General features: G+C 42.9%; 1 pseudogene; it reads left to right on the top strand.

The window, feature by feature from the left end:
* The first annotated feature begins 3,629 nt into the window (after positions 1-3,629).
* On the top strand, positions 3,630-4,537 carry LOC136126907 (lysine-specific demethylase 4D-like; annotated as a pseudogene).
* The last annotated feature ends 11,827 nt before the right edge of the window (positions 4,538-16,364 follow it).

Raw genomic sequence — 16,364 nt, 5'->3', positions numbered from 1 at the left:
GTTTTAAAAAATGACACTATTTATGCATATAGAGAGAGAGCGAGAGAGAGGGTACTATACATTGGGATATCCTTTCCTTGAGTTTTTATTTTTAAACTATTTTCCAACTTGTGAAGTTAATTTTTCTCTTAATGTTTTCTTGGTAAAAATCCCAAAGATTTTCAGGAAAAAGCACCTCATTTAGTAAACTACGATCTAATGGGAATGAGAGGGTTTCTAGAACTGGGTAAGGAGTGTGTCAATTGGAAGGGACTTGAAAAATATGTGGGATCAAATGAGAGGTTTTGATTGCATATGAGGGTATTAGATTTGGGGTGGTACTGATTGAATTGGAATTGGTGTGGGACATATATAGCCAGCTTTTGAGCACAGCCTGTTTCATTCAGAGGCTGAATCCTTCAAGGAAACCATTTTCTGGGTCCTGTGTATCATCATTTGGAATTAAGATTTTAGACTGGCAGAAGGCAAGCACTTTTTTGGCCTTTCTTTTTTTTTTCTTTAAAGCATAAAGATGAAAAGGATGACATTTTATACCAGAAAGCACCTTTTTTTCCCTGGTAAAATTCACATTTATTTATGCATTTAAAGTACAAGCATTGCATGCATATCATTTTTAGATTTCTTCATTGGGGCCATGTATTTCTGTTATTAAAGGGATTAAAACCTTTTTACTCTTTCACTTTATAATTGATTGTTAACTGGTGTATGGGATCTATAGATTTTGTTTGCTAATCAGTGTCTAGAAACTGGGTTGAACCCTATATTTCTTTTTTGTTTTTAACATCTTTCTTGGCGTATAATTCCTTTAGAATGGTGTGTTAGTTTCTGCTTTATAAGAAAGTGAATCAGTTATACATATGTGCCCCTCTCTATTCCCTCTTGCAACTGCCTCCCTCCCACCCTCCCTATCCTGCCCCTCTAGGTGGTCACAAAGCACTGAGCTGATCTCCCTATGCTATGTGGCTGCTGCCCACTAGCTATCTATTTTACATTTGGTAGTGTACATATGTCCATGCCACTCTCTCACTTTGTCCCAGGTTACCCTTTCCCCCCAACCCATATCCTCAAGTCCATTCTCTAGTAGGTCTGTGTCTTTATTCCCATCTTGCCCCTAGTTCCTTCATGGCAATTTTTTTTTTTTTAGATTCCATATATATGTGTTAGCATACAGTATTTTTATTTCTCTTTCTGACTTACTTCGCTCTATGTGACAGGCTCTAGGTCCATCCACCTCAGTACAAATAACTCAGTTTCGTTCCTTTCTATGGCAGAGTAATATTCCATTGTATATATGTGCCACATCTGCTTTATCCATTCATCCTGTTGATGGACACTTTGGTTGCTTCCATGTCCTGGCTATTGTAAGTAGAGATGCAATGAACATTTTGGTACATGACTCTTTGAATTATGGTTTTCTCAGGGTATATGCCCAGTAGTGGGATTGCTGGGTCGTATGGTAGTTCTATTTTTAGTTTTTGAAGGAAAGTCCATACTGTTCTGCATAGTGGCTGTATCAATTTACATTCTCACCAGCAATACAAGAGGGTTCCCTTTTCTCTACACCCTCTCCAGCATTTATTGTTTGTAGATTTTTTGATGATGGCTATTCTGACCAGTGTGGGATGATATCTCAGTGTAGCTTTGATTGGCATTTCTCTAATGATAAACGATGTTGAGCATTCTTTCATGTGTCTGCTGGCAATCTGTATATCTTCTTCGGAGAAATGTCTATTTCGGTCTTCTGCCCATTTTTGGAGTGAGTTGTTTGTTTTTATAATGTTGAGCTGCATGAGCTGCTTGTAAATTTTGGAGATTAATCCTTTGTCAGTTGCTTCATTTGCAAATATTTTCTCCCATTTTGAGTGAACCCTATATTTCTAATAATTTGTCTATCAATGCAAATTAATGATTAGATTTTAATTAGAATGTTTCAAGTATTTACACATTAAGGATAATGCTTGTTAAGGACGTGTCTATTTGTGTTCTGTACTTTTTTCCTGCTTTTGTTTACATAGGCACTCTTTCTATAATGGTAGATTTTTATCTGCGTCCCCTGTTTTATTATAACGTGATATGCTTGTACTTTTCTCTCTTTTCTCTTATGCTTATGTTTTTACACTTTTAATGGTCTACAAATTGCATTTTGGTTTCAGTCATCATTTCTATTGGGTGTTATATTTTCTTTTGTAATTGTTTCAGCTTATATCATTGTTTTCCTTTCCCTAATTTATCTTTTGGGTTAAGCCACCCAATTTCTTGAGTTGAGTGCTTAACTCCTTTCTTTTCAAGCTTGTTTAGTGTCCTTACTGTTCAGTTAGATATTCCTCTTTTTCTGTCTTATGATTTGTCCTAATTCTTTATTTTTAAATTTCAGCTTGATTGCTGTATAATTGACTTTTAAAATTGTAAAATGTTCAGTCAATTTTGTGGTGATTTGATATACATTGTGAAAGGATTCCCCCATCTAGTTAATTAACACATTTCCTTCATATATTTACTTTCTTTGGTAAGAACATTTAAATCCTACTCTTCTGGAAAATTTCAACTATACATCACATTGTTATCAACTCTAATCACCATGGTTAACATTAGCTCCTGAGACTTTATTCACTGTGCACCCTTTTACCCTCCCTTCCCTGCCCTCCCCCGCAACCACTTTTCTACTCTGGTTCTGTAAGTTTTACTCTTTTTTTTTTTAAGTTTCCACATATAAGTGATACCATGCCATATTTGTCCTTCTCTGTCTTAGTTTACTGGACATAATACCCTCCAAGAGCATCCATATTGTTGCAAATGACAAAATTTCATTCTTTTTATGGCTGAGTAGTATTCCATTGTATCTACGTACCACATCTTCTGTATCCATTCAGCCATCGCTGGACATGTTGGTTGTTTCCATATCTTATCCATTGTGAATGTGGGAGGGCAGATCGCTCCTTGATATTCTGTTGCTATTTCCTTTAGCTATATACCCAGAAGTGAGACTGCAGCATCATATGGTGGTTCTAGTTACAGTGTTTGAGGAACCTCCATACTGTTTTCCATAGTATGCACCATAGCTGCACCAGTTCACATGCGTACCAAGAGAGTGTACTTTTTGCCCTTAAATTCAAACTTTGAGATTAAGATTGCTATACAATTTTCTTTTACTTGATGTTAAATCAGTTTGTTTTGTCATCCACTTATTTTCAATATTTTGTACTTTCTTCAGGTTTGGCTTGGAAACTTCCATGAAGAGACTTTCTGCTACAGTGAGGTGAGAAGCCACCCATGAACTCAAGCCTGGGAATCTGGAGAGGTCTCAGGCACTTATACCCCCAACAGAGGAAACTCACAGAGCTGCAGGCTGAGGCAGGACTTCGCTCAGAGAACCATCTCCTCTGGGAAATACTGGATTTCCTTTGGCTCCACAATGCTGACAAGAGTGGAGTCCTTCTGGTGGATTGACAAGCCTGGAGAAGATACCACCTCGTTTGTTTAAAAGTTCAAGTCTGAGTTCCTGCCTCTCAGCTCTATCAAAACTTCTTTAAAGATAAAGGAAGTATAGGGAAGAGGTTACTCCCCAGCATTCTCAGGTGTCCAAAGCATACCTAAGAAGCTGGCAGTCCGTTGCTTATTCTGTTGCCGCCATGCACTCTAAGCACTTTGGGAGCCAGAACCCAAGTTGTCAGATTACGATCGTCCACCCAACCATGGAAGAATTTGAAGATTTCAGCAAATATATTGTTTACGTGGAGTCGCAAGGTGCACACTGAGCTGGCCTAGCCAAGGTAATTCCACCGAAAGGATGGAAAGCCAGACAGATGTAGATGATACCGATGACATCTTCATAGCCGCTCCCCTGCAGCAGGTGACCGCTGGGCAGGCAGGTGTGTTTACTCAGCACCGCAAAAAGAAGGAAGCCATGATCGTGAGCGAGTATCGCCTCTTAACAAACAGTGAAAAACACCAGACTCCATTCTACTCTGATTTTGAGGATCTGGAGCGAAAATATTGGAAACCACGCCCCTATGATTCACCAGTATATGCTGTGGACATCAGTGGCTCCTTATTCGACAAAAACCCGAAGCAGTGGAACGTTGGACACCTGGGAACCATTCAGGACCAGCTGGAACAGTAGTGCGGAGTGGTCATCGAAGGCATCAACACCCCCCACCTTTACTTCGGCATGTGGAAGACCGCCTTCGCCTGGCACACAGAGGACATGGACCTTTACAGCATCAGCTACCTGCATGTCGGGGAGTCCAAGACTTGGTACGCGGTGCCCCTGGAGCACGGCCGGCACCTAGAAAGCCTGGCCAGGGGGGTTTTCCCAGGCAGCTCGCGGGGCTGTGAGGCCTTCCTGCGGCACAAGGTGGCTCTCTTCTCTCCCAAGGTCCTCAAGGACAACGGCATCCCCTTCGGTCGGGTCACTCAGGAGGCTGGAGTGTTCATGGTGACATTTCCTTATGGCTACCACTCTGGCTTCAACTGCGCGGAAACCATCAATTTTGCCACCCAGCGCTGGATCGATTATGGCAAAGTGGCCTGGGAATAGGGCTCTGACCTTTGGAAAGATCTTCGTCAGAATAAGGGAGATTTCAGGTGAGCACCCTTAGGGTATTAAAAATGGGTGGTTGGGTGGGGATTCTAAAAGGGACCTATAAATACCCACTGTGAAGGGGGTTGGATGTTAGAATAGTAACATTAAGACTAGAGCTTTGAAAAGTACTGAAATTGTGTGTGTGTGTGTGTGTGTGTGTGTGTCTTCTGTTTTCCTGAAGCAATATGGAATGGAGACTTTGTTTTCTTGGAGCAGCAAGGAAATGGAAGGTGGGGAGGCTTTATCTTCCTTTCCAGCCAGGCTTGGAGATGGAACGATAAGATGAGTGTGGCCATGAAGAGGTGAGGAAGATGGGCCGTGTCCCTGGCATGCACTGTAGAGAAGAAAGGAGACTTGGGGAGGTCTGCATTGTAACCAGACTGTGAGACCACCTTCCCTGGCCCCTATCCAGAGCTGCAGAAGCTTTCCTTCCACATATGGCAGAGAGGGTGACACCCAGGGGAAGCTGACTCTGTCCATTATGAAGTTTTGTCCTTGGTATGGGAAATGCCAGAAAGGCTATTACTCTGGATAGTAGTAAGAATTCTCTATTCAGTTCTCCTTCCCTATCACCTCCCCTGCAGCCTCTTATTTTTCTTTTAATGGTGAAGTAAATAAATGTGATGCTGTTGATGTGGTTTTGTGTTGTCCCTTCATCCACAAAGTCAGTCCATCCATGGACCCCCTCTGTATGCATATGTGCAAAGTTGAATCTGAAGCGTGATGTGTTTCATAAAGCAAACTTTTCGGTAGTCACTGCTTTGAGCTTTCCAGCAGTTACTTAGAGGGGAGAACTGGACTTAGAGTCAGCAGAAGTGGCATTCAAACCTGCGCTTTGCTACTGTCTAGTCGTGGGACCTTCAGCCAAAACATCATTGATATTCTCTGAGCCAGAATTACGGTGCGAGAATTTTGTGAAGATACTGGGGATGTAAATGTGACGGGCATGTAAGAGGTGCTCAGTTAATTTGATGTGCGTCCATACACTCTCCTGGCCTCTAGGGCCAGCCCAATGCCTAGGACATCTACTCGTATTCTTTCTCTGATGCTCAGTTCTACTGATGTTTTGCTCACCACACTCCCAGACTTACACATTACTTTTCTTTTAATTAATAGACTTTAATTTTGCAGAGTCCTTCACAACAAAACTAAGTGGAAAATACAGAGGATTCCAACATACTCCTTCCCAGGCTCCTCCACCAGCATCCACACCAGAAAGGAACATTTGTTACAATCGAAGAACCTGCACTGACACCTCATTATCACCCAGAGTCCTTAGTTTAATTTATTTACTCTTGGTGTTGTACGGTCTATGGATTTGACCAATGTATAATGACATGTATCTACACTTATAATACCATAGAGAATAGTTTCATTGCCTAAAAATCCTCTGTGCTCTTCCTAATCATCCCCCCTCCCCCCCGACAACCACTGATCATTTTACCGCTTCCATAGTTTTGTCTTTTCCAGATGATTTCTTTCACATAGTAATATGCCTTTAAGTTTCCTCCACGTTTAGTGGTTTTATAGCTCATTTCCTTGTATTGGTGAATAATATTCCATTGTATGATGTATGACCCTTTATTTATCTACTCACGTGCTGAAGGACATCTTGGTTGCTTCCAATTTTTTCTGCAATTACAAATACAACTACTATAAACATTTGTGTGCAGGTTTTGGTGTGGATATAAGTTTTCAGCTCATCTGAGTAAATACCAAAGAGTGCGACTGCTGGATTGTATGGTGAGACTATATTAATTTTGGAAGGAACTGCTAATTTTTTTTTTTTTTTTTTTTTTGCGGTACGCGGGCCTCTCACTGCTTTGGCCTCTCCCGTTGCGGAGCACAGGCTCCGGACGCGCAGGCTCAGTGGCCATGGCTCAGGGGCCCAGCCGCTCCACGGCATGTGGGATCTTCCTGGGCCGGAGCACGAAACTGTGTCCCCTGCATTGGCAGGCGGACTCTCAACCACTGCGCCACCAGGGAAGCCCTGCCAATTATTTTTACCGGTACAAAACTGATTTTTTTTTTTTCTCATGATGTACTGCATGTTTGCACAAAAGGTCACACATACCCATCTGGAAATTCCACTCCTTCTCGTATTTGTCCTTGTTGCAGTGTTACAAAGGCAAGCTAAAGATTTCACAATCAATCAAGAGCCGGAGGACCCAGCCTTTATTCAGACTCCTACACCAGCTTGTTTAGTAGTCTTTCAACAAATCAGGTTTCGATGGCTCTCCACTTGCCAGTTTAGGCAAAATGAGCTCTTAGCCACATTGCACCTCTGTTAGAGTTTGCACATAACAAGTTCAGATCAGGGCAAACATAATTTGTGCTAAATAAATATTACCTATTATCACTATTAGTTAGGAGCCCAAAGTTGTAAGATGGACTTTAGGACCTTTACTTAAACGTATCTCGTAGAGGTTGGAGTTCGGGTCTTGGGACTCCTGTAAGATTTGTATAAAAGGTCAGTTATGGATCTGTCTGACTACCTGGCCACAATGAATTATTCATAGACATTAACCATTACACCAATTCAGTTTCCGTGTGTGTAAGGATTCCTTTCCAGATATTTGGAAATAACTTCACCATGATATTTATGTCATTAGATTGTGACCATATATGGGTCTTGAAGTTGCTTTTGCCCCAATGTTTGTGTTACCTTTCATCACTTTAAATAGGAAAGCACAAACAGTTGGTAGGAATTGGCTACCGAGATAAGTGGAATGGACACTGATCTGAGTCGAACAGATCCTGGTGAGGAGCAGCCCTTGCCCATCCCGCCCTGCTCACCAGCCGCTCAAACTGAAATGCCTCCCAAGCTCCTTGTCATTGATCTGCAGTGATTACAGGGTAATAGCGAGACCCTTCTCACAGTTCCTCAGCAAGTGGTGGGGGTTAGGGGGATAAGCTATTTCAGAGAGGACAGAGGAAGGGCAGAACTGAGCCCTGTCGGGCATGGGTAACATGTTGGAGGTGCCACTCAATGAAAATGCAACATTTGTGTGGCCGGGTTTCTGGAGTTTTCTAGGATCCCGGCATCCAGTATCCTCGTGCCCTAAATTTTCAGGCCCCTCAACCTAAAAAAGAGCTATGTCCAGGCCTGTAGACCTCAGAGAGCATCTTTTCTTTGTCCCATCTCTCAGAGAGCCTCTTCTCAAAAGCTTCACATGGTGTCTATATATTTCAGTGCCCGTTCACTCACTCTCTTATTATTTAATTCATTTATTCAGCACATGTTTGCTAAGCACTTACCATGTACCAGGCGCTATTTGTGGAATTGGGGACACAACAGTGAAAAAGGCAAAGTTTCAGTTCTCCTGGAGCTTATATTCTCATTATAAAGAGAGACATAACAAGTCAAGCAGTCATAAGGGCTAGGAGAAAAAATAAAGCAGAGTAAGGGGTTAGAGAGTGACAGGACTGCTATGTCGGAGAGGGTGGCCTCTTAGGAGTGTGGTCTTCGAATGCGCACTGTGGACAAGGGAGTGAGAGCATCACTCTAGGCAGAGGGACAACACATGCAAATACCTGTGGTGGGGGCACCCTTAAGGAGCTCACAGATTAGCAAAGTGGCTGGAGAGCAGCAGAGAGGTGGCAGGAGCTGAGGCGGGGGAAGGCATAAAATGTCCTAACTCAGTGAATGCAAACTCCTCCCACTGAGTGATTGGGGCCATTGGTGTTTTAGGTGACTGGGGGATGGAGAAATTTGGGGGCCACAGAGTCTTTGAAAGCATGGATAATTCACAACCATCCCTGGAAATGGCTCTATCGTTCCTACCAGATGCAAATCCTGAGAGCAGAATGTCTGTATGTTCTCGTTTCCTGCTGTACCAGCTGACATGTCACGTTTCTGACTTGTATTGCATTAGGTGGGACTTTAACAGAGCCAGCAGATCACTGACATTCACTAAGTTGACAACAGCCATCTCAGCTATGTATGAGCAGCAGCAAATCACTGCAGTCAGTATTTTGGAATTGTGCTGAGGCCCGTATTCACATAATGCGGAGGGCAGTGAAGGCATCTCCTCAGGAGACTTCAGGAGAAATCCTCTGGAGAAACAGCTACCAGGTGAGAGATCAGGTGTGAGAATTGAACGGCCTATAGGTTTAGAATTTGAGGCTATGCATGGGAAATCCTGGCGCCAGAGACGGATAATTTTTAGGAAAGAGCTAGGATTAAGAATTTGCAAAGAAAGAGGTTAGGATCCATTCCCTGGGAATGTCAAGGGTCTATTGCATAAGTTTCTTTTTCCTGAGAAACTCCTTAGTAACCAGGTGACCTAACCTCAGCTCTCTTGTGGTATATCACCTTGACTGTACTTACACATGACCCTCTAGGACCCTGAGTACTTTATTACCCTATGGTTTAGCTCATGGATTGAACCAGATTAAAAGAGTTGATAATTATCTTTCTTGGCTTTCTCTGTTTAGTGAGGACTCAGTGAATATTGTCGATTGAGTGAATGACTTGAAACCACCAATAGAAATGAAAAGAAGAGCTAGTATCATAAGAAACACCTAAAATAAATAAATAATTCCTATTACAGCATAATTGCTTTCATGTTAATTGTCTTTTAAAATAAGATATCCGGTTCTCAGCTGGGGTTTGAAATAACTTACAGAGCCAGAGAATAATCTCTGTTTGTCTTATTCCAATATGAGACCTTCATTCATTGACTCCACAAATATTAAGCACCCTCACCGTGCCAGGCTAGTCGTACATGCTAAGGAAACATAGTATGACGTTTATGATCTGCTTGGAGACAGACAGGCAGTTAGGCAGTTTCACCACGCCACGGCTTCTTCCCAGCTACCATAACCGTAGCCAGGCTCTCCCCCAAACTGCTGCTTTTAGAGCCTCTGAAAAAAGGTGTCTTTTACTGGGAACAGTCAGCCTCAAGTTCAGGGCCAAAGCCTCTTGGGGCTCTCAGAGCTGTTTCACTCTGTTCTCGGGCTCATGGCAGCTCTCTTGTTCGCTTTTCTCAATCGTACCTGACAAATGGACACAGGTCACCTTTTTGGGAGAATGATGGCTACTCTGGGCATTCCTTTCTTACCAGGTGTGCAGGGGAATGGGACTGGCTTTGAATGCTCCCACTGGCTGCTTCACTCTAGGAAGTGAGTGTGGCTTACTGTCAAATCCCTCCTTTCCTCCACTCATGACATTGACATTCCTTGGCTCCTTTAGGGAGCCTGGTCATTTCAGTGCCATTTCCTGTGTTCCGTTCCGTTTTCCCACGATCTCCCCCCTTGCTATGGACCGAATGTGTCCTCCTTAAATTCATATGTTGACACCTTAATCACCAGTTAGGGATTTACAGGTGGGGCCATTGAGAAGTAATTAGATCATGAGGGTGGAGCCCTCATGAATGAGATTAATGCCCTTCTAAAAAGAGAGACAATTATCCTCTTCAGCATGTGAGGATGCAGCAAGAAGGTGGCTGTCTGTACCACCAGGAAGAGAACCCCCACCAAGAACCTAACCATGCTGGCACCCTAGTCTTGGACTTCCTGCCTCCAGAACTGTGAAAAGAAAATGGTGCTCAATCCCTGCACTGTATGGTGTCTTGTAATAGCAGCCCAAATGGATAAAGAGACCCCCGTAACTGCTTGTCTACAGTTGACACTGGCTACTCTAGGAGAAAGGTAAAAACAAGTAGGCTAGAGACAGGAAACGTGGCTACCATATTATGAGGGTCTACAATGTGTCAAGAACCCTGAACTTCCAATTTGTATACATCGTGCATTTTCTTTCCAGAAGCTCAGTCTGTAGAGTCGGGCAGATGGAGTTTGGAAGCCCAGCTCTGCCTTTTGCTGGAGTGACTGGCAAGTGACTCAGCACTCCGAGGCCCCTGCTCCTGGGAGAGCCGGCGGGGCCCAGCACACACCCTGTGTCCAAACACAAGGGCTGCGCTCATAAAACCGTGTGACCTCGGCGGGCTTCTTCTGGACATGATAATAAGAGAACTCACAACAATAGGATGGTTGTGAACCTCAACTGACTTAATATAAGTAAGAGACTTAGAGTAGTAACTAGCTTGAGGGAAAACAAGCTATTATTTCACATCTAGTTGAAGATATTTTTTTAAAAAGTGTGATTTCAGCACAGTGTTCGACGAGAAGCACACAGCAAAGTCCAGCCATTATTGAAGTTATTACTTATTTTATATTACTTTAATAATATTATTCATTACTATTATTAGTTTCAGACTTAGAGGTGACAGACGTGGGGTTGTCCCTGCTAAAGTACTTGAAAGGAGAATGACAAAGGAAAAGACTATAGCTTCTTCTTCCTTTTTATTCACTTTTTATTTTATATTGCAGTATAGGTGATCAACAATGTTGTGTTAGTTCCAGGTGCACAGCAAAGTGATTCAGTTATGCATATACATGTATCTATTCGTTTTCAAATTCTTTTCCCATTTAGGTTGCTAGATAATATTGAACAGAGTTCCCTGTGCTATGCAGTAGGTCCTTGTTGGTTATCCATTTTAAATATAGCAATGTGTACATGTTAATCCCAAACTCCCTAAAACTATCCCTTCCCACATTCCCCCCAGTAACTGTAAGTTTGTTCTCTAAGTCTGTTTCTGTTTTGTAAATATGTTCATATGTATCATTTTTTCTTAGATTCCACATATAAGCGATATCATACAATACTTGTCTTTGTCTGACTTACTTCAGTAACTATGACAATCTCTAGGTCCATCCATGTTGCTGCAAATGACATTATTTCATTCTTTTTAATGGCTGAGTAATATTCCATTGTATATATGTCCCACATCTTCTTTATCCATTCCCCTGTCGTTGGACATTTAGGTTGCTTCCATGTCTTGGCTATTGTAAACAGTGTTGCAGTGAATATTAGGGTGCATGTATCCTTTCAGACCATGTTTTTCTCCGGATATATGCCCAGTACTGTGATAGTGGGATCATATGGTTGCTCTATTTATAGTTTTTTTTCTTTTTTTTTCTTGCGGTACACGGGCCGCTCACTGTTGTGGGCTCTCCCGTTGCGGAGCACAGGCTCCAGACGCGCAGGCTCAGTGGCCATGGCTCACGGGGCCATCCACTCTGTGGCATGTGGGATCCTCCCGTTCCGGGGCACGAACCCGTGTCCCCTGATTTGAAAGGTGGACTCTCAACCACTGCGCCACCAGGGAAGCCCCCTATTTATAGTTTGTTAAGGAACGTCCATACTGTTGTCCACAGTGGCTATACAATTTACTTTCCCACCAACGGTGTAGGAGAGTTCCCTTTTCTCCACACCCTCTCTAGCATTTATTAAGTGTGGGTTTTTTGATGATAGCCTTTCTGACTGGTGTGATGTGATATCTCACTGTAGTTTTGATTTGCATTTCTCTAATGATTAGCGGTGTTGAACATCTTTTCCTGTGCCTCTTGGAAAAGGCTGTAGCTTCTTATCAATCAAAGCGTGACAGGTTTCACAGCATGGACGTCGCCTTTGACTTCGGTGAAGTTCAGGAGCTCAGACTTTGGCCGCAGACCTACGACTCAGAGTCTGAATGTTAAACTAGATCCCAGGTGAGTCAGGGGCATGTTCAAGGTGGAGAGGCACCGCTCCAGTGCGCTGGACCTCAACCTACTGGAATCACATTTGAAACACACTGATGTCTAGATCCTCCCTCCATCCTCTCACCACCCCAGAATTCCAGCTCCACTGGCTGCAGTACAAATGTTAAAACTGCTGTGCAGTCATGCTTGACACCCACCCATCTAACTTTTGGTCCATGGGCAGTTAGGCTGCAGGGGTGGATGGGAGTTTAGTTTCTTCAGCAAGTGCCAGTGAGAGGGTTTGTTTGTTTTTTTCTCGAAATGCCCAGTGGAAGGATGGAGGGACACGGAGAGAACACATTCTTCTCTCCCGCCCCTGCCATTCCCCGTCTTCATTCCAACTATGGACACGTGACAAGGCTCTGTGCAGGCTTCTTGGCCAATGTTTCTGTTTCTCTGGTTGCTGTTCACAGTGTCCAGGCTCTGCTGGTGACAGTCTATCCGTCAGTCCTGTGTACCTGGGGCTTGGCTTTTCGGTGGTGGGAGTTTGTATTTCCTTGAAATGGGGTTCATCTCCTTCCTTCATCCACTCCTGCCCACTGCTCACAGCACCCAGAGCCTGCTGACCTTTCCTGTGAGACCCTTGACCCCTGGTAGAAAATTCCCATTACCACCCGGCTCAGGCCGGTTATCTAAGTGACTGTTGCTGTGAGGAGGGCGGCTCATGCCCCATCGTAAAGCCAAGGACTCTCCTGGGGGCCAGTCTACTATTGTTTTGTGGGAATGAGGGTCATGGGATTGCCATTTTCTGAATTTTCCAGAGAAGCTAACAACTTGGGATTTTATGAAAGAAATCATGTAAATGTTGACAGCTAGTTAAAAAAAAACTTCCAAGTCCTGGTGGCCAAACAAAACATTTCCGGAGCTCAGACTTGCCCCTTGTCCTAAACAGCCCATTTGGATTGCAAAGACTGCACAAACCATAGAAGCTAATCCAAATGATCTCGCTGGACCTTTGGAGCTGCTAGAAAAGGGGAGACACCAGGAATCCCCTAAGCCACCTGGCCAAGGGTTTTTAATCCAGTGACTTGTTAGTTTGGTAGCCCCTCTGCTGAAGGCACGTCTTCCTTAGGCCTAAGCATGGCTGTTTCTCACACTCACATCTAAGGCCTCTGTATGTCTTCCTAGGGGGACAGGGGACCTCTCTGCCTGACCTGAGGCCAGATATGGTAGGAGTTTGCAGGGCAGTTGTATTTCCCTAGGACAGCAGAACGGAACGAGAGAAAGGGCGGGTTACACTCTCCAATCTTCTCCCTCCCCTCTTTTCTGCCCTCCCTGAATGACAGACAGCCCCAGCATTTGACAGAGCCCCTTGTTTAACGCTGCCACGTCTCTGCTAGTGACCGAATGTTTCTCCCTCAGTATTGTCTTTATACAAGATGATGTGACTTGTGTTTGTTGCTAATATTATATCTGTAACAGATGTCCCCATTGTTGGGCCCTCGGTCCATGTGGAGCAGATTAATAATGCAAAGACAAAGGCCTCAAATACTCGGTGACTTTTAGAGCAGAATTTGCCGCAAGGGACAGGGGCCTTGCACTGTGTTTGGCACGGTGATCGGACAGGCGTGTGAGAGAACAGGAATTGCGACCACAGTCTAAATGCCATTGGAATTATAGGCAGAGCTCTTGGGGTAAACGGGCAGGGAGCATAAAGCATCCAGAAGAGGCATCCACATGTGGAGACTAAGAGTGATGTGGTGAAAATGACAGGTCATCTAGTCACCACTGGTGGACAAAATTAGGAGACAGGGGAACCAGGTAGTAAGTCTAGGGAGACGGTAGATAGTTCAGTGAACATGGCCAATGTCATGGTTCTTTTTGCTCCTTTCCATTTTTCTCAAGAAAGCCTTTTAAGGCAGATCAGAGGAGGGTGGTCACCTACCATGTACCTCCTGGATCTTAGCATGGACCCCTGGGACTTTCCTTGCTCCTCCCTCATCTTCTTATTGCAAGATAATTTGTGTTTTATCTTTATTTTATTATAGTATAGTAGATTTATCTCTCCAATGTTGCATTAATTTCTTCCATACAGAAAGGAGATTCAGTTATATATATAGATTCTTTTTCATATTCTTGTCCATTATGTTGTATCCCAGGATATTGCTCAAAGTTCCCTGTGCTCTACAGTAGGCTCTTGTTGTGATCCATTCTATACAAAATAGTTCGCAGCTGCTAATCCCACACTCCCTGTCCTCACCCTGTGTTGTGTTTTTCAGTATCTGCTGAACGTGGTTTTTTTTGCTTTTTTTTTTTTCCGAATTTTTTTTAGTTGCGTGAACCTTGGCAAAATTACTGTTGCACAGCGAGGTGGAGATTGCGTCTCATTGTCTCGCTTGCTACATGGGCACTAGCAGGCATTGTCCTAATGAGCACTTCCTGCCCACAGTGATCCCAGTGCTAGTGCCCCGGAAGGCTACCTGAGACTTGGTCAAGGCCAGTGGATCAAGAGATTTTTTGGCCTCTGGAGGGTTGTGCTGCAAAGGTTCTGTGCTATCTTGATTTGGAATTGAATTGTCAAGGTGAATCCTGCAGCTAACCTGTTTATAATCTGAGTTTAATCTTTCTGAAAAGAAAACAAGAGCCCTAAAAATACCTGTCTTGTAAAATCCAGATTTTTATAATTGCATTTTTTTCCCCCTAAATGAAAGAGCGGCCATTTACCTACAGTGAAACTATATGGAAGGAACAAACTACCGTTTGCTCAGTTTTGCTCTAGTTTAAGTGCTTCACATTGTTTAGTTCATTTCATTCTCACGTCCAAAATGTGACGTAGGTATTATAATTCCAATTTTACAAATGAGGGACTTAAGGCTCAGAGAGCTCAAAAAGCTTATAAATGGCAGAGCTTAGATTTAAATCAGTCTCCTGATACCCAGACCTCTGCTTTTCTCATTTATCTGCACTCTGGAGTCCTTTTGCAATTGCCAGATGCTGTTATATTCAAACAGACAGACACATATAGACAGAGATAGGACTGAATGTTTGCCTTAATGTTTTTTGCAGTGTTAAAAATAAACAGCAATTATTTTAAATTCATAAGTAGTTATAATGGAATAGATACTTAGGCAAATAGATTTCTGAAATGAATGTTTAAAGTTCCATGTGGAAAATCAAGATGACCTGGTAGAAAGCCGAGATTGTGAGTTCCAGGACAGCTGAGACCATGTTTTATACACTCTGTGTCTCCCGCAATTAGCCCTGAGCCTAGCCCACAGTGGGGAGGAAGGCAGTCAGTGTCTGCTAAAGGAATAAATAAATGTCTCCTGTAACCACATCAATATTTGGAAAAAAAGAGACCATCTACTTAGGTCAAATGGTCCTCCTTCACCCACTGAACAGACTGTTGTCTTCAACATTACTGCCATAGACTGAGTGTTTGTCTCCCTCCAAAGTTCATGCATTGAAACTTAAGTGATGGTATTTGGAAGTGGAGCTTTTGGGAGGTGATTAGGTCATGAGAGGAGAGCCCTCATGAAAGGGATTAGTGCCTCTAGAAAGAGACCACAGAGAGCTTGCTTGCCCCTTCTGCCATGTGTGTATACAGCAAAAAGATGGCCATCTATGAACCAGGAAGTTGGTTCTCACCAGACACTGACTGTGCTGGCCTCTCGATCTTTGTCTTCTCGGCCTCCAGAACAGTGAGAAATAAATGCTTGTTTCTAAGCCACTATGATATTTGTTATACCATCCTGAGAGGACCATGAAAATACTAAATAATATTAACAGGGGTTAGGCAAGAGAGCCAAGCCAAGCAGTTTATCCATATCTGGAGAAGGTGGATTTTGGTCATCTTGGTTCATCAGAACCTCCATTTCCTGTTTGTATTATAGAATGACTCAGGGCCTTGATGATCTGTGAACAACTAGTGTAAATGAAATACTCCTGTGAGTTTTTAAAAAATGTACATTTACAGAACCTTCAGTGGTTTCCAAAATTCCACTGAATTTAATACTATTTGCTTTGAAAACGAATTTCACTTTCCCTCTTGTAAGTTTTTCTGTATAAAATTTTAAGTACAGAAAAATGAAACAAAATAATTTTACTTACCTATGGTGCAAAGCCAGTTATTGAGCTTTTCTCAGTCTTTTATTATCCTTTGCGTATGTTCACATCCTGTGATCATACCATGCATATATTTTTTATTCTACTTTTCTAACTATTCTTTCTAATATAAACATATTGATAGAACTTCATTTTC

The sequence above is a fragment of the Phocoena phocoena genome, chromosome 8 (assembly GCF_963924675.1).
Source record: "Phocoena phocoena chromosome 8, mPhoPho1.1, whole genome shotgun sequence".
NCBI classification, from domain to species: Eukaryota; Metazoa; Chordata; class Mammalia; order Artiodactyla; family Phocoenidae; genus Phocoena; species Phocoena phocoena.
Note: the sequence above shows the minus strand (reverse complement) of the source record. Positions and strands in the feature narration are given on the sequence as shown.